The sequence below is a fragment of the Aquarana catesbeiana genome, linkage group LG05 (assembly GCF_042186555.1).
Source record: "Aquarana catesbeiana isolate 2022-GZ linkage group LG05, ASM4218655v1, whole genome shotgun sequence".
Classification (NCBI taxonomy): domain Eukaryota; kingdom Metazoa; phylum Chordata; class Amphibia; order Anura; family Ranidae; genus Aquarana; species Aquarana catesbeiana.
Genome location: NC_133328.1, coordinates 605,047,341 through 605,065,642, shown reverse-complemented (window position 1 = coordinate 605,065,642; position 18,302 = coordinate 605,047,341).

Below are 18,302 nucleotides of genomic sequence, written 5' to 3'. Positions count from 1 at the left end.
GGTTCCAGAAGATGGTGGGACCATTCAGATTGCGCAGTGCAACTCACACATGCACAGCAGGAAGCCAGCTGAGACGACTGAAGGCTTCACTGCCGGTTTCCCTTACTTACAATGCTGGCGCATGCACCTGAAGCAGATTGAAGAATTGGGTCAGGGTTTTGACATTGTGGTATTCCTGGACAGGCAAGTGTCCTTATATAAGTTGACCTTTAATTTTTTTTTTTTTACAGACTGGAGCTCCTCTGTAAATGTTGCTATACAAGTGATACCCAGCATTGCTCTCCATATAAAATAATACAGTAAATACTTACCTTTTCTGTTGCCAAACTTTGCTCTGATCCTGAGAAATCGTCTCCTGGATTCCAGCGGGAGACCAACAATTCTGGGTTCCTCATAACTCTCACCGCTTACTCCTGCTGCTGTTCTTGGCATCACTACTATGTCATGTAATAAATAAAGGTCAGACAAGTCGGCAATTATAGCTATTACAAACAAGTCAGCAATGGCAACACCCCTTTTCCTGTCCCAATAGGCTCCCTCCAAATGGTCAATATTCATCATGCTCAAATCTGCATTATCACTTAAATTGCAGTCCTTCCATTCCACTATTATCACCATTGAGATGTGGCAGCCAGTTTTATTCAATGAGTAAGCGTTTACATTGTTCTGTTTATAATCGTAGACTGGATAATGTTTGTGGAAAGGACTTTTCAGAATGACTTATACAGAGTCTTAGATGCAGGTGCTGGGGTGTTGCAGCTATTGACGCATAATACAACTGTCAAACGTACCATAAAGTAGTAGCATTTGGCAGAGACGATGCTGTAATGCAGCTGACTTTGCCAAAAAAACGTTCTCGAGCTTAACTCACTTCATACAGAAATTTTCCCACATGTTCTTGTGGCCATTCAACAGTTCCAGCTTGGTTTTAACAGTTTCTGCTGGACTTCTGGTTCAATTTCGAGTGGTGAAACATTTTTTTGTAATTTGGAAACTCCCATTAAAATAAGAAGCAAACATTTAGAATTGGAACGATTACGTATTATGAAAATGATAGAGGGAGACACCCAGGGAAACAAAATGAGGAAGGCTGGGGTTGTCTGGGATCTAGAAATATTTCTTAAATTTCCCTAAAATATTATTTAATGGTAAAATGTAAAAATCTGCCAAATCTATTTTTAAATTAAATGACATTATCAGGCAGGGATGTCAAAGGATGGCTGCTTGTATCCAGCAAACAAAATTCTCACAAGAAACCCTGGATGAAAGTATAACATTTTATTTAGGAGGCAATTAAAACACAATAATATTAGTAATTAGTAAGGATGAACGGATCTTCCTGAGTTCAGCTCAAAAACATTTTCACCAGTCTTGTTCGAAGTTGGAGGTTTTCAGACTCTGGGGCTCTTGTGACCCAGCTGACCAGAGGTGAAGGCAATCTACTGCATTATCGGCTGTTCTTTTTTTTTGTGGCAAACCTGCAATGTTTTTAGCCATAAGTGTGCATTTCACACAGAGGTGTAACTAGAATCTTCGGGCCCCGGTGCAAGAAACCACAAAGGTGGGGTCAGGCATACACATGTATGCAATATACATGTGTGTGTGTGTGTGTGTGTATATATATATATATATATATATATATATATATATATATCACTTACATCAGGGTCCCCAGAGAGCCCACCCCTATACATCAGGATGCCCAGAGGGCCTCCCCTTACATCAGGGTCCCCGGAGAGCCCCCCTTACATCAGGGTCCCCAGAGAGCCCCTCCTTACATCAGGGTCCCCAGAGAGCCTCCCCTTACATCAGGGTTCCCAGAGCCTCCTCAATACATCAGGGTCCCCAGAGAGCCACCCCCTTACATCAGGGTCCCCAGAGAGCCTCCCCTTACATCAGGGTTCCCAGAGCCTCCTCATTACATCAGGGTCCCCAAAGAGCCCCTTCCTTATACCAGGGTCCCCAGAGAGCCTCCTCCTTACAACAGTGTCCCCAGGGAACCCCCCTTACATCAGGATCCCCAGAGAGCCCCCCCTTACATCAGGGTCCCCAGAGAGCCTCCCCTTAAATCAGGGTCCCCAGAGAGCCCCCCTTATATCAGGGTCCCCAGAGAGCCTCCCCTTAAATCAGGCTCCCCAGATAACCCCTACTTACATCAGGGTCCCCAGAGAGCCCCCCTTACATCAAGCTCCCCAGAGAGCCCCCCTTACATCAGGGTCCCCAGAGAGCCTCCCCTTACATAAGGATCCCCAGAGAGCCCTCTTTACATCAGGGTCCCCAGAGAGCCCTCCTTACATCAGGGTCCCTAGAGAGCCCCCCCTTATATCAGGGTCCCCAGAGAGCCTCCCCTTACATCAGGGTTCCTAGAGAGCCCCCCCTTATATCAGGGTCCCCAGAGAGCCTCCCCTTACATCAGGGTTCCCAGAGCCTCCTCAATACATCAGGGTCCCCAGAGAGCCTCCCCCTTACATCAGGGTCCCCAGAGAGCCTCCCCTTACATCAGGGTTCCCAGAGCCTCCTCATTACATCAGGGTCCCCAAAGAGCCCCTTCCTTATACCAGGGTCCCCAGAGAGCCTCCTCCTTACACCAGTGTCCCCAGGGAACCCCCCTTACATCAGGATCCCCAGAGAGCCCCCCCTTACATCAGGGTCCCCAGAGAGCCTCCCCTTAAATCAGGGTCCCCAGAGAGCCCCCCTTATATCAGGGTCCCCAGAGAGCCTCCCCTTAAATCAGGCTCCCCAGATAACCCCTACTTACATCAGGGTCCCCAGAGAGCCCCCCTTACATCAAGCTCCCCAGAGAGCCCCCCTTACATCAGGGTCCCCAGAGAGCCTCCCCTTACATAAGGATCCCCAGAGAGCCCTTCTTACATCAGGGTCCCCAGAGAGCCCTCCTTACATCAGGGTCCCCAGAGAGCCCCCCTTACATCAGGGTCCCCAGAGAGCCTCCCCTTACATAAGCATCCCCAAAGAGCCCTCCTTACATCAGGGTGCCCAGAGAGCCCTCCTTACATCAGGGTCCCCAGAGAGCCCCTCCTTACATCAGGGTCCCTAGAGAGCCCCCCCTTATATCAGGGTCCCCAGAGAGCCCCTCCTTACATCAGGGTCCCTAGAGAGCCCCCCTTATGTCAGGGTCCCCAGAGAGCCTCCCTCACATCAGGGTCCCCAGAGGGCCCCCCCTTACATTAGGGTCCCCAGAAAGCCGCCCCACCCTTCCAGAGGTTCCACGTGTACCTGGCTGGTCTCCGCTGTCTGTGCACCTCCAACCCCCAGCACAGGGGGAGGTGGGAGGGGGTGATCGGCAGCTCTATGGTGTCTGTGAACCATGCAATCTCCCTGGGGCTTGCAGTCCTCCTCCCGAGTGTATACAGTAGAGAGGGGAGGGGCTTCTGACCCAGGAAGCTATCAGTAACAGTGTACAAGCAGAGAGCCAGCTCCCATGTACACTGAAGAGTGAAACTGATAGCTGCCCGGGTCAGAGGCCCCTCCCCTTTCCACTGTATACACTCGGGAGGAGAACTACAAGCCCCGTGGGCACCATAGAGCTGCTGATTGCCACCTCCCACTCCCCCCACTGCATCCCAAACTTGGGGCCCCCCCACAGTGGCAGAACGACAGGGCCCAGTCGCAAGTGCAACTGCTGCGACCCTGAAAGTTCCGCCACTGATTTCACAAGCTTCATACCCATGGTAGTGGTGAACCTGAACCTAGACCCTTATAATAATAATAACAACAATAATAGTAATAATTTTGTCTAAGTCCAAGACTTTGAGCAATATTCTCCATTTGCCAGTACATACAGAAAAGTGATGTGAAGAAAACTGGTCCTCTCTGAAAAATTTCCATATGACCACCACCAGGTTATGGACTACATAAATCTTCATAACATCCAGTCCCACAAAAGGCTGTTATTAGATGAACGCATACATTTATATCATCTGGTTTGGTCAGAAACATATACTTCTGGGTGACCGAACAGAAAGACCACTACCTTAACAACATCAGATGTCACAGGGTGTCAAGGCAGAGGGTGGAAAGAGAAAATTTGCACTCTCTGCATTAGTAAACCTAGAACCGATGAGTAAAAGGTTATGGAAAACTGTCAGTCTAATCCAGGGGTCTCCAAATTATGGCCCTCCAGTTGTTCAGGAACTACAATTCCCATCATGCCTAGTCATGTCTGTGAATGGCAGAGTTTTACAAGGCCTCATGAGAAGCGTAGTTCCGCAACAGCAAGAAGGTCGTAATGAATCGAAGAAAAGACTGGGCGGCCGCACTCTGTTAGCACCTTTATTGAAGACGGTTTAAAAATTCTTCTGGTACAAAGACATCAGAGGCACAGGATCAATGAAAATCGGACATGTAGCTAGAGAGTCGTAGTTTGGAGATCCCTGGTCTAGTCTACTTGCAGTTCAGATCTAAGTGTGCAGACCCAAAGTTAAAGCGGAGGACCGACAATTTTTTTTTTTTTTTAAAGTCAGCAGCTACAATTACTGCAGATGCTGACTTTTAAAATAAGGACACTTACCTGTCCAGGGCGTCCGCGATGTCGGCACCCAAAGCCGATCTCTCCCTCGGCTCTTGGGTGCTACCACCGCCATCTTCGGTGAGGGAATCAGGAAGTGAAGCCTTGCGGCTTCACTTCTTGGTTCCCTACTGCGCATGCTGGAGTCATGCTGCGCAATCCGAATGGTCCCTGCTGTCTCTGGGACCCGTGTGTGTCCCAGCAGGCAGAGCGGGGGGACAGGAACAGGCGTAGACTCCCGTGGGAGTCTATGCCCGGAAGTGGGTGCAAATACCTGTCTTAGACTCGGAAGTGGGTGCAAATACCTGTCTTAGACTCTTCCACCAAACAAAATGCCATTGTGCAGGGACACAACAGTGAGTACTCACTCACTGAAAGAGAAGGAGGGAGGCACACCTAAGTGCAATATTATAAGGTTATTTTAATAGCGCAAACATAAATGTACTTACAAGAAAGGTTGAATAAAGATACCAGTCCATCCAGAGTGAGTGTGGGTGCATGTCTACAATTATCCCTATTGATTTAAGGTACCCATATAGCGCTGTCAATTTACGCAGCACTCCACACTCACATCAGTCCCTACCCTCAAGGAGCCCACAATCCAAGGTCCCCAACTCACATTCATATACTAGGGCCAATTTTGGACAGAAGCCAATTAACCTACCAGCATGTCTTTGGAGTGTGGGAGGAAATCGGAGTACCCGGATAAAACCCACGCAGGCACAGGGAGAACATGCAAACTCCAGGCAGGTAGTGTCGTGGTTGGGATTCAAACCAGCAACCCTTTTTACTGCTAGGCGAGAGTGCTACCCACTACACCACTGTGCCGCCCAAAGCGAGCAAAGTCCTTTCTTGTATTAAGAGAGGTATGGACTCCAGAGAGTGAGATATCATTTTGCCCCTGTTCAAATCATTAGTAAGACCTCATCTGGAATATGCAGTTCAGTTTTGGGCACCAGTTCTCAATAAGGATATTGGGGAACTGGACAAAGTGCAGAGAAGGGCAACCAAACTTATAAGATGCATGGAGGAGCTCAGCTATAAGGAAAGATTAGAGGAACTGAATTTATTCACTCTTGAGAAGAGGAGAATAAAGGGGGATATGATCAACATGTTCAAATTTATAAGGGGTCCATATAGTGAACTTGGTGTTGAGTTATTCACTTTACGGTCAACACAGAGGACAAGGGGGCACTCTTTACGACTGGAGGAAAAGAGATTTCATCTCCAAATACGCAAAGGTTTCTTCACAGTAAGAGCTGTGAAAATGTGGAATAGACTCCCGCCAGAGGTGGTTCTGGCCAGCTCAGTAGATTGCTTTAAGAAAGGCCTGGATTCTTTCCTAAATGTACAGAAAATAACTGGGTACTAGCATTTATAGGTAAAGTTGATCCAGGGAAAATCCGATTGCCTCTTGGGGGATCAGGAAGGAATTTTTTCCCCCCCTGTAGAAAATTGAAGCGTGCTCTGCTGGGGTTTTTTGCCTTCCTCTGGATCAACTGAGGGTATAAAATTGGGTATATTGGATTGTACGATATTTTTTTTTTTTTGTTTTTTTGTTTTTTTTTTTATGGTTGAACTGGATGGACTTGTGTCTTTTTTCAACCTGACTAACTATGTAACTAACTATGAAAGAAGTCATCACCAGCATATCTGTCATGTAGGGGGTCCTCCTTGAGTGATGCCAACAATCCAGTTTTCCCAGGCGTTCGGCGGTGTTTCCTCCTGCACAGGATGCTGTTTCCAAAGCAGGAAGTGAAGGGGATCCTGGCTGCCTGGCGTGGAACGCACTGGGGAAATGATGTCACCCGGTGGGCGGACCTCGATCTGAGGAGGACAGGAAACAAGGCTACGTGCTCTGAGCAGACAGCTCCTTCTACTGGCCCTACTCACTCACTAGGGCTGGATTGTCCTGGCAGGAATGATGGCTTAAAGTATAAGTTCACCTTTACAAAAAAAAAGACTATTCTGTCCCATTATAGCAGTATAATGTGCTAATCCTACCTTCCAGCGAGGCCTGGAAGGGAGCCTTCTCAAAATCCTATGCATCCTGTGATGGCTCCATTCCAAGTTATTGTTAGGATGAAGCAGCCATTGGCCCAAGCGCCTCCTAGTGCCACGTGAGGGAGTGCCATTCCATTCTTTCGGACATCACATACACGGTGTGTACTCTCCTATGTCACCAGTAATTAGCTCAGAGCATACGAAAGAAGAGAGTACACACTGCACATGTGTGGCCTGAAGGAACGTGCTCCCCGCTGTGGCACTAGGGGCACTGGTCCCAAAAGCTGCCCCATCCCTAAAATTACAGAATTACAAAATGACAGAACCATTACAGGCTGCAGTGGATTTTAAAAAGATTATTTTAAATATGGTTTTGGACTACATTCTTTAAACCTAAAGGAAGCCCTGGCTGCAAGTTAGGTTTAGCACACTATGCTGCTATGCCCATATAGAACGGCATAGTGGACTTTGCGGTAAAGTTAAACTTACATTTTTAACCTTTTCTTAGACCTGGGAATGCATTACCGATGATCAATATAATGTATCAGTAGCTTGTGGGGAGGGGTTACTTTATCGCCCCTTTAGGGAAGCTTTTCTCTTTAAATCCTTCTAAGAAGTATAGGAAGGGGAATGATTTAATTTCCTTCCTGGCAGGATCTTATAGGTGCTTTGGGTGGAGCTTAGCATAGGGCTGATGCTGCTTGCTAATAGGAAGAGCAGAGCCAAGAAAGAGAAATGGATTAGAGACTTAAAGCGGTTGTATACCCGCAGAGAAAAAAAAAAAACCTGTAAGGCAAAGGCATAATGAGCTAGTATGCAGCGCATATTAACTCATTATGAAATACTTTATGAAATACTTACCTTAGAATGAGGCATTGGTATCTAATCCTGGTCCCCGTCGAGGGAGCTGACATTTTGCCCTCAGCGTGTCTTCTGGATTCGTGGCTCCGGCGCTGTGAGTGGCCTGAGCTACGATGATGCCACTTCCATGCGCCCATGCACACGGGATTCTTCTTCAGCCGGGCATTCACAGCGAATGTGCTGCTGACATCAGCGGCTGCATGTAAAGTGAATATCTCCTAAACCGTACAGGTTTAGGTGATATTCATTTTACCTTCAGGGAAGCCTTATTATAGGCTTCCCTGTAGGTAAAAATTAATAATTAGGATATACAACCATTTTAAAGCTTTTATTCCTGCTACCCCTGAGAAGGGCAACCCTACTACTGGGCATAGAAAGGCACTTTCACAGAGAGAGGAGCTGTAATTTGCTGCATGAAGATACAATCATTGATTTGAACTGGGATAGCACCCTGTTAAGCAAAGCTAGGCTGTGCATCTCATGAAGAAAACACTTTGGAAGATAGGATCCCATTGAGCAAACTTTGTGCAAAAGTGGTCGAGCTAGGGGATGGTGATGGACAGTAGCTTTATCCTGTAGCCCAGTGGAAGACATCAGGCCTAATGCGAGGATGAGTGTTCATTTGAGGAGTGTGTGTGGGGGACATCTGGTGGTCATACGTAATTACAACATAATATGAATGGCTATTTAGTACACCCACCCAAGCCCCTCCTTGCTCCGAAGAAGCTTGAGCTCATAGGCGGGCGAAACATGTCAGCGTGACATCATCACTGTGGTCAGAGAGCTGCTTATACAGACACCCATGCTGATATTATAGCCGTTGGATATGGATCTACACTAGCTGGGAAACAATGAACTGTTTATTTGGCTGGACTATCTGCATTAATATGGGACTGACAGACACAGTGAAAGCAAAGGTGCCATCTCACCGACAGTGAGTAAAGATTTTACCTTTCAAGGTTTGGCAATGATGGTCTTCTTATACCTTCTCCTGTCTTCATTGAGTGGACCCACTGACACCTGATCTGCCCATACAATCCCCAAACCAAGAGACAGTTGAATCTCTCTGGGGAGGATTTAATTGTTTGTATCGTCTACCTGAGTGCAGTTCCAGTCTTTTCATTGCACAATTACATAGCTGATCCTGCAGCAGTGATCCATCCAGGCTTCAACTTTCTGTGACACCCACCTTGAATTACAAGCACTTCCTGTCCTTGGGGTGACCGTTCGATGACAGATCCATGAACAGCAACCTATACACTTTTTTTCAGCAGTGAATACCTATTTGCAATCTTCATTGTGCAATCTGTACTTTACATCGTTCAGCTCCATTGAAATTCAATTCCTTTTTTCCCCCCATATCCTGGTGGTGTGAATGAAAGACATACATGATTGAGGTGTGCTGCTAGCAGCTTCATGTATCCACATTGAGAACATTGTCTTTTTTATCTTTTTCACAGGTGGTAGTGTGATATTTTTATCTTAAAGTTACTTTTTGCTACATTGTTTTCAATAAAGTATTTATTTTTCCTTTAACCCTGGTGTCTCTATAGAAGGTTACTGTGAGGATCTGCCATTCTCAACTTTTTTCGCAAGGAATGCCCTGAACCGGAGAAGTTGTCACTATGGGTAACCAGAAGTATGGCGTGTGGATGTACAGGGCACTCTTTGTATTAGACATATCATATTTGCATGTGTGCATGTAGGCAGGTGCAGTCTACTTTCTCCACTGCAGGTGGTGCTCGCCCACAGTGGCAATGCGGGTGAAGGAGGAAGTCAAGAGGAACCTAGTTCCTTTATGGGTTCCTCGGTCACAGGGAGGCAGCTATCCGATTGGATGCTGGCACCCCAGGTGACTTTGTTGGCCTTCTTGGGTCAAGCAGAGTCTATTTAAGAACCTGGCTTCCAGTTTAGGCACACTTTGGGGGTGGCTAGAGTAGGGACAGGTCACCCATCTATCAGGGACAGTGCATAGCGTCAGGGAAAGGATCCAGAGGAGTAGGGAAGGTACAGGGACACGCCATCCTTCCTGGAAGCCTCCCCATTTGCAGACAGGCTTGGCCAGATTCCATTCCTTGAGACAGATGCTGTTGGCACCTGTGGTCCAAAACTTTACTGCCACTTTACTGTTACAACTTGTGAGTGCTCCCGGTTGGGTTGCTTTCCCGTTGGGTCTGTTTGTTTTTGCTGGATTTTGTTATAATAAATTCTTGAAATTACAGCTGGACTCTAAGTCTTTTCTGCCCGCCAAATTATGCTGCACCTACTCACATTCAGCAGAAGCAGAGTTCGTAAGGGCTATGAACTGTAAGTGCAGCCAGAGTATAGGCCTGAACAAGTCCTGTTACAGGTGGTTCCTAGAGAAGAGCATGCGGGTGACTCAGGCACGTTTGGGACCTACCTACAAGCTGTGTGCCGCCCCTTGCTGCCCTGTCAACAGTCTATGTTAACTACGTTCAAATTTCTCCCGGTGTCCAGAATTTTTTTAACACTTCTAAAAATGGCCAAAGAGAAATTTAGGAGTGACCTATAGCTGATCACTAATTGAAAGTGCTTGTTGCCTGGCTGATAAGCTGATCCTTTCAGCTTTACTATTTTCAGTCTCAATGACCCGGAATGAATATGCAGCTCATCAGAACTTCTAATCTCCACACTTGTTTTGTTTTAGTGAAATACTGAAGAACAAGGGTTGACTGAGTGTCAAGCATCTAGCATTTACAGATGGCAAGCCAGGAATGGCAGCTTCCATGCAGCAAGGGTTTCACTACCTATCCGACAATGGCTCAGTCCATTATTGCCATGAAATAGGCGGGACATTTTTCTGCACATGCACAAGTGTTATAGAGACATTTCCAGGAAGGGAATTTGTATATGTTTATGATCGCCTCAAAGTCATTTTCCATGGAGCTGTCACTTGCCTCTTCCCTTTAATACAGTCTGGTGCATTTAACAGCTTTTAGACTCAGCTTGCGTGATAAATGCACATATATACACAACAGAAATTCTGTGCTGACAAGTGCGAGATACTAAATTTATAGAGCGCAGCCAAGTGTTAGAGCATGTGAATCAATATATATTACAATTTTACCGAAATGCACATAAACATCAAGGGCTGGTGCTTGGCCAGGTTTTGCTTCATGGTCAGGTTGTAGTTTTGCAATGGAGGTCTCCATGGTGATGACTAATAAAGGCTATAAAATAAATAAAAAAAGCAAGCAAAGAAAAGTTTAGGCATAATTTTATGAGTGTTGAATGATTTGTAAGAGGATCTTTTCTAAAGCATACTTTGCACAAAGCATCCTACATCTTTAGATAAGAAAAGATGGGGACCTAAAACCATAGCTACTCAACTTCCCTCATTTTGAGGGACTGTCCCACTGTCCCTCTTTTCTCCTCATTTTCTCTCTTTTTGGTCAAGAGGTAAAGACCTCAATAAAGAGATTATTATTTAACTACCAAAACTATTTTTGTTTCATGCTAAACTTTTCATCCATCCTCTGAATTCTTACATTTGTAGAACAATAAGTGAAAATCTTCCAATGGGGACACTGATTTTAGGGACAACTGTCTAATGCTTGCCATTCGTGGATGGATGAATTTCCCCAGATAACAAGGATAACTTGCCACAAATGTGTGGCAGTGTTGAATTGTAAGGCCGCGTACACACGAGTGGACTTTTCAGCAATAAATGTCCGACGGCCATTCCAACGGACTTTCGTCAGACTTTTGACGGAATTCTGACGGACTTTTGAATGAATGGACTTGCCTACACACGATCACACCAAAGTCCGACGGATTTGTACGTGATGACGTACGACCGGACTAAAATAGGGAAGTTGATAGCCAGTAGCCAATAGCTGCCCTAGCGTGGGTTTTCGTCCGTCGGACTAGCATACAGACGAGCGGATTTTTCGACCGGACTCAAGTCCATCGGAAACATTTGAAGCATTCTTCAAATCTAAAGTCCGTCAGATTTTCAACTGGAAAAGTCCGCTGAAGGTCCGATGAAGCCCATACACGATCAGATTGTCAGCCGGACTCGGTCCGTCGGACCAGTACGCTTGTGTGTACGCTGCATAAGTCTTGGTAATTTGCTGCACATTTTCACTGACAAGTTGTACACTTTCAGAGAGCTTTAAGCACAAGTTCTAGTTGACACTTTTCCAATTTGTGCGCAGTAAGTCTCTAGCAAGAGCAAAGTTGCATTGGTGTCTACAGCAAGATCTCTGCAAGTTACAGTGACCCCCTGTGGTGGGACTATTGCACAACATAACTGAACCAGAAATTGCAGCAGACTTGCAGAATGTTTGCAAAGAACGTTGATCTGGAGTCTTGCAATGCGAACTTGCTGCAATTGTGCAACAAATTCTGGCAATAGCTGAGCATGTCATTTTCAAATTTGCAGCTCAATTGCTTGCTATCTGGGCTATTGTATTGTGATTGGATGTAGCCACAGTTTGGTCAACAATTTTCTGCTTGCCTCCCTCGATTTTGGATGGTGGGACTACCCAATAGGAAATTTCAGATGGTTCATCAGGAACCGTCCAAAACTGGAACAGTCTATGGCCAGCTTTACATTGGAATTCCACTCACTTTGGGAGATTTCCTGTTGCATCCCTGGGGCAAGAAGTGAAGGGAAGTTTCCTCAATGGTACACATGTGTGCGTGGCCTACTTCTCCCTGCAAGAGGGGGTACCTTTCACATGGAGCGCACTCATCAATGCCCGGGACCAGGTGGAGACTGCGGTCTTGTGAAAAATCTAACATTAAGGCAGTGCCCCGACTTATAGATGAGCCTCACTCCCAGCAACAGAATGGGGTCCTACTGGGCATCTAGCGTGGACCTAATGCATGTACTCATTTAATCCTTTCTTCCCATATCTCATGACCAGGTGGGTTCGGATGCGGTTGCTAATGTATACAGACCACTAGAGAGGGAGCCAGAATATCGACCGCTCACTACCGGAGTGCCTGTTACCTTTACCAGGTACCACGCCTAACGACAGGTTGCTTTGTGTCTTGAGTTTGTACTTGGTTACTCTTAGCAACTGCATCTCTCTTCTTTGTCCTGCCAAGTTAACTCCTTAATAACGGTGTTACTTGGTACCCCCTTGTGCCTTACAGATTCTGGTTCTTTAGATAAGCTTGAACCAACATGAACCCCTTTGAATAACTTCAGACCAGGCTTAATATAACTTTACTGAACAAATTGTGGCATAACAGTTCAATATGAACAACATCCATTCCCTAACCCTAATTACAGTAGTGTGGCTGCCCAGGCATACCTCCATGAGGTCAGAGTCCATCTTGGCATTCTCCATGGCTTGGATGTCTCCAAAAATCCCGGTGTCTTCAGCAGATTGTGGGACGCATCAATTCTGATACCACAAAGAGCACAGAACCAACCGATCCAGCAGAGAAGAAGCCTTCCCCCTTTTTTTTTTAGCTCAGGTGGGCTTGCTAGGACCAAAGAGCCTGGGAAACGATTTTACAACAGTCAGCCATTTCCTCCAGCCTGGGCCAGCCACTAACTTGCTAGAACCACACATTTCAACCCACTTACACACAGACCGCAAAAAATAAACTGGCAGATGTTATAACCCTTCTGTACTCTATCCAAAAAGATTTGACATTACATACACTTTAACGCAAATCTCTTGTTTTACAAAGCACAGGTCTTCTCTAAAGCTGCTGACCCCATTGTCTAGTCTGGTTCCTACAGCTGACAATGTGTCCTGTCCATGCACAAAACAACAACTTTGCTAACATAACATATGTTCAAACACAGCTGGAGCGCTGACCTTCGGAAGGACCCAGGTTATCGTGCAGCTACTGCTGAAGCCAGAATTACTCTATGAAAAAATGGTCAAAATCACAAATAGGGCTTCCGCAAACTGTACCAGCATGGCAGCCTGAATTGGTTTAACCAAGTAATATGATAAGATCATGAGGATTCAAGGTGTCATACATCTCTAATGCACCATGGGTGGGATTTAGAAACAGGGAACATATGAAGTCGAATAATTCAATCCATGTGAACAACTCAATGATTTATGAATCCTAAGCTAAAAAAAAAATCTGTTCTCAGCAAAATCTTGGCGATGTGCAGCCCTCTGGAACTGGGTCTTATTTATCCGCAGCTTGTGTGTGTCTATTTACACTTTGGGGAAAAGAAAGTTGTGTGAGTCATTTCTGTGTTTATTGGAAATGCCCAGCATTTTACTTTCTTGTAAAGAAAGAAAAGAATGGTTATCTTGTAACAGTAAAGATTATGGGGCATATTGCTTTTCTTTGTGCCCCTTATATTTTTCCTCGCAGAGACCGATAACAGCGATGATGTCAGAGCAGGTGCAGTGCGATGATGTTATGGATCCTCTGCTAACCAGCGATCCCATGCAGAACATTGGAGACTTATGCTGCTCTTCTCTACTTTCCTGATCCCAGTGGCCAGGTATGAAAGATCCACATGCAGCATCACGTGAAAGATTAGGCACTGCCAAGTCTTTAAGACAAGCAGTTCTGGTTCTTGGTAGGGTTTGGGGTCTTCATAAAGATAAAAGCTGGTGATTTGCAGTTTCTCCACACAAAGTTAACCTAGTGGACTCTGGAAGATCATGGACTCCATGAAACTTGTCTGACCTTACCATCTTCTCAATGACAAAAGGGATGGGAGATAGTGATCATACCTGTATGACTTAAAACGACACCTTGGATTTTAACCCTTCCCTTGATTGACAATATACAGATTCACTTTAATGCTGCTTGTGACACTGTCAGATGTTGAATGGCAATCTGGCTGGACACTTTTACAGCCTAACCTCACTGTACTACCAAGGTACCATGCCACCTTTATGGAAGTCCATTTGGGAAGGGTAATTGTTAAGAGAACCTATCACCACTGGGTTTATGCAAGATTATGAACATCAGTCTATTCAACTCTGTAGGCTTATTTCTAAAAGGTTGCTTATTAATATTATTATAAAGGATTTATATGGTGCCAGCTGTTTATGCAGTGCTTTACAATATAAAGGGGGACAGTACAATTACAATACAGTTCAATACAGAAGGAATGGGAGGGCCCTGCTCATGGAGCTTAAAATCTAAAGGGAGGGGGAGGTCATACAAAAGGTAATAGCTGCAGGGGATGATCTGATGGAGTTGACTCAAGTACAGTTCTTAGGTGGAGGTGAGGTAGGCTTCCCTGAATAAATGAGTTTTTAAGGATCACCTAAAGGCAGATAGGGTAGGAGCTGACATTCTGGGGCAGAGAGATCCAGAGGATAGGAGAGGCTCTGGAGAAGTCTTGGAGGTGAGCGTGGGAGGAGGTAACAAGGGAGCTAGAGAGCAGGAGGTCTTAGGAGGAGTGGAGAGGAAGATTTGGGCGATAGCTGCAGATGAGGTTGGTCATATAACTGGGGGCGATGCTGTGGATGACCTTGTATGTTGTGTTTAGTATTTTGAATTCTATTCAATGGGGTAAGGGAAGCTAGTGAAGAGATTGGCAGAGAGGAGCGGCAGTCACAGATCAGTCAGTAAGGTATATGAGTCTAGCAGCAGCATTCGTAAAAGACTGAAGGGGGATAGCCTGTGTAAAGATAGGCCAGTACTTAGCTTTCTTAATTCAACTTACCATAACTCTTTGGTCTCAGGGTCTGATTCATGGGGTTCTCTGAGGTCTGACAGCTGCTGTCCTGTCAACTGCCTGACCTCTAGCTAATTAAACACACAGCTCTGTTATGTGACACTGTTATGCACACTCAGGAGACGGCTGTGTATCATAAGAATGAGATCAGGCAGCTGGCAGAGCAGCAACTGATAGACTCCAAGTGATATCTCACCTTCCAGGGCCTAGAGTCCTCATCAGACAGAGCGTATTAGGTTAAATAAGGAGGCAAATATCAATATTTAACTGGTAATAATAGGTGATTATTAAAACTAAAAATGTATAATCTTGAATGTGGGGAGGTGCAGTGTGGTGCAGCGACAGTAAACACTCAAAGAGTCCAGATGCAGTAACAGAACTGTATTGTAAATGTAGTGCAAACCAGAGTTACCCACTGGGAAGTCAACCCCAACTGAGCTCACTCATAGTGTTGCAGCGAACAATGTGGCAGCAGGTCAAAGATGCACCAACAGCATCTGTCTCGTGGAATGGAATGCGGCCTGGCCGATCTGTGCCCTAACGGGGAGGTTTCCAGGAAGGAGAGAGTGCCCCTGTCCCTGCTCTTTCCCTACTTGTCTAGAACCTCTCCCTACCACTAATACTGTCCCGGACAGATGGGTGAAATGTCCCTACACTACCCACAAGTAGGGATGAGCTTCGTGTTCGAGTCGAACCCATGTTCGACTCCAACATCGTCTGTTCGACCATTCGTCGAATTGTGAACGATATGGGCTGTTCGCGCCAAATTCGTGTGGCGCGTCACGGCCCATAATTCACTGCGGCATCGCAGTGCATTGCTGGCTGATGATTGGCCAAGCATGCACTATGACTCGCATGCTTGGCCAATCACAGCGCCGTCTTAACAGAGAGCCGTAATTGGCCAAAGCCAAGAAGGCTTTGGCCAATTATGGCTCAGGGGATTTAGTACACGCCCCACACTATATAAGGCCGCCTGCGCAGCGGCCCTGTGTAGTGTGTGTTCCGGCATTGAGATAGATAGATAGACAGAGAGAGACAGTGTCATTCGATTTAAGTTAGATAGATTAGGCAGGACAGTCAGTGAGTTAGCTGCAGTGTATTGTGTATATATATATGCATCCCAGGTGTTGTGTATATATATATATATATATATATATACACTGTATTCAGTTTAGCTAGATCCGTTCCTATTATCTTCCTACTGACAGGCAGGCTTGTCTTGTTACAGTATTTACAGCTGCCTGAAGAAAATTGCTGGTGTTCTTTTGATCCTATTAGTACCACAGTCAGGCAGTTAGACTATTTACAGTTAGTGTAGTGCGTCCTCCTCACAGTGTTCAGTTAAAGCTACAAGTTAGTTTAGTGTGACCTCTGAACAGTGTTCAGCTAAAACTACAAGTTAGTGTAGTGCGTCCTCCTCACAGTGTTCAATTAAAACTACAAGTTAGTGTAGTACGACCTCTGCACAGTGTTCAGCTAAAGCTACAAGTTAGGGTAGTGCGTCCTCCTCACAGTGTTCAGCTAAAGCTACGAGTTAGTGTAGTGCGTCCTCCTCACAGTGTTCAGCTAAAGCTACAAGTTAGTGTAGTGCGACCTCTGCACAGTGTTCAGCTAAAGCTACAAGTTAGTGTAGTGCGAGCTCTGCACAGTGTTCAGCTAAAGCTACCTGTAGAAGGTTGGTGGTGTTTTCCTGATCCTATTACTACCGCAGGCAGCTAAATAACCTACAAGTTAGTTTTTTGCGAGCTCTGCACAGTGTTCAGCTAAAGCTACCTGTAGAAGGTTGGTGGTGTTTTCCTGATCCTATCACTACCGCAGGCAGCTAAATAAGCTACAAGTTATTTTTTTGTGAGCTCTGCACAGTGTTCAGCTAAAGCTACCTGTAGAAGGTTGGTGGTGTTTTCCTGATCCTATCACTACCACAGGTAGCTAAATAAGCTACAAGTTAGTTTTTTGCGAGCTCTGCACAGTGTTCAGCTAAAGCTACCTGTAGAAGGTTGGTGGTGTTTTCCTGATCCTATCACTACTGCAGGTAGCTAAATAAGCTACAAGTTAGTTTTTTGCGAGCTCTGCACAGTGTTCAGCTAAAGCTACCTGTAGAAGGTTGGTGGTGTTTTCCTGATCCTATCACTACCGCAGGCAGCTAAATAAGCTACAAGTTAGATTTTTGTGAGCTCTGCACAGTGTTCAGCTAAAGCTACCTGTAGAAGGTTGGTGGTGTTTTCATACTACAGGCAGGCAGTTGATTTTGCTCTATGCAGTATCAGTATCAGTATATATATATATATATATATATATATATATATATATATATATATATATATCCCAGCTTAGTGCAGCTACAGGCCATTAGTATGTCTGGAAGGCCAACAAGGAGAGGCTGACAGACACAAGCCAATAAAAGAGGGCAAGCAGGCTCTGTGTCTAGAGGCAACAGTGCTGGTGGTGGAGATGGTGCATCCTCATCAGCACGTGCTTGTGGGACACGCTTGGCCCTTTTTTCGGCAGCTGGTCATGTTGAGCCGCAACATGCGGAAGACTTGGTCGAGTGGATGACCAAGCCGTCCTCATCCTCCTTATCCTCTCTCACCCATGCTCAGGGTACTTTGTCTGGCAAAGCAGCTGCCAACGCGGCCTCTTCCCTCGGCTCAATGGCATCAGTGACTCCTTTCCTAGCCCCACCATGTCCTCCTGAGGAGTCCCTCGAACTGTTTGACCACAGTGTTGGGTACATGCTCCAGGAGGATGCCCAGCGTTTAGAAGGCTCTGACGATGATACTGAGCTAGATGAAGGCAGTAACATGAGCACGGACAGAGGGGGTGCCCAAGAAGGACAGCAATCTGGCAGTCATGCTCCCCCTGCTGCAGCATACTGCCAGGTTGGCTCCAGTGATGAGGAGGGAGGGGATGATGAGGTCACTGACTCAATGTGGGTGCCTGATAGGAGGGAGGAGGAGGAGGAGGAGGCACATCACCAACGAGGCAGGATGCCCTCCAGGGGCCAGCCTAAGGGCAGCACATTGACTGCATCACACCCCAAAGCTCCGCATGTGCAGGGCGCTACTGTCTCTGCGCGTTATTCCAAAAGTTCTTTGGTGTGGGCCTTTTTCGAGACGAGTGCATCAGATCGCACCGCTGCTATTTGCAACATATGTCTCAAGCGTATCTCGCATGGCCAAAACATCTCCCGCTTGGGCACCACATGCTTGACCAGACATATGTTGACCTGCCATGCAGTTCGTTGGCAAGCGTATCTAAAAGACCCACACC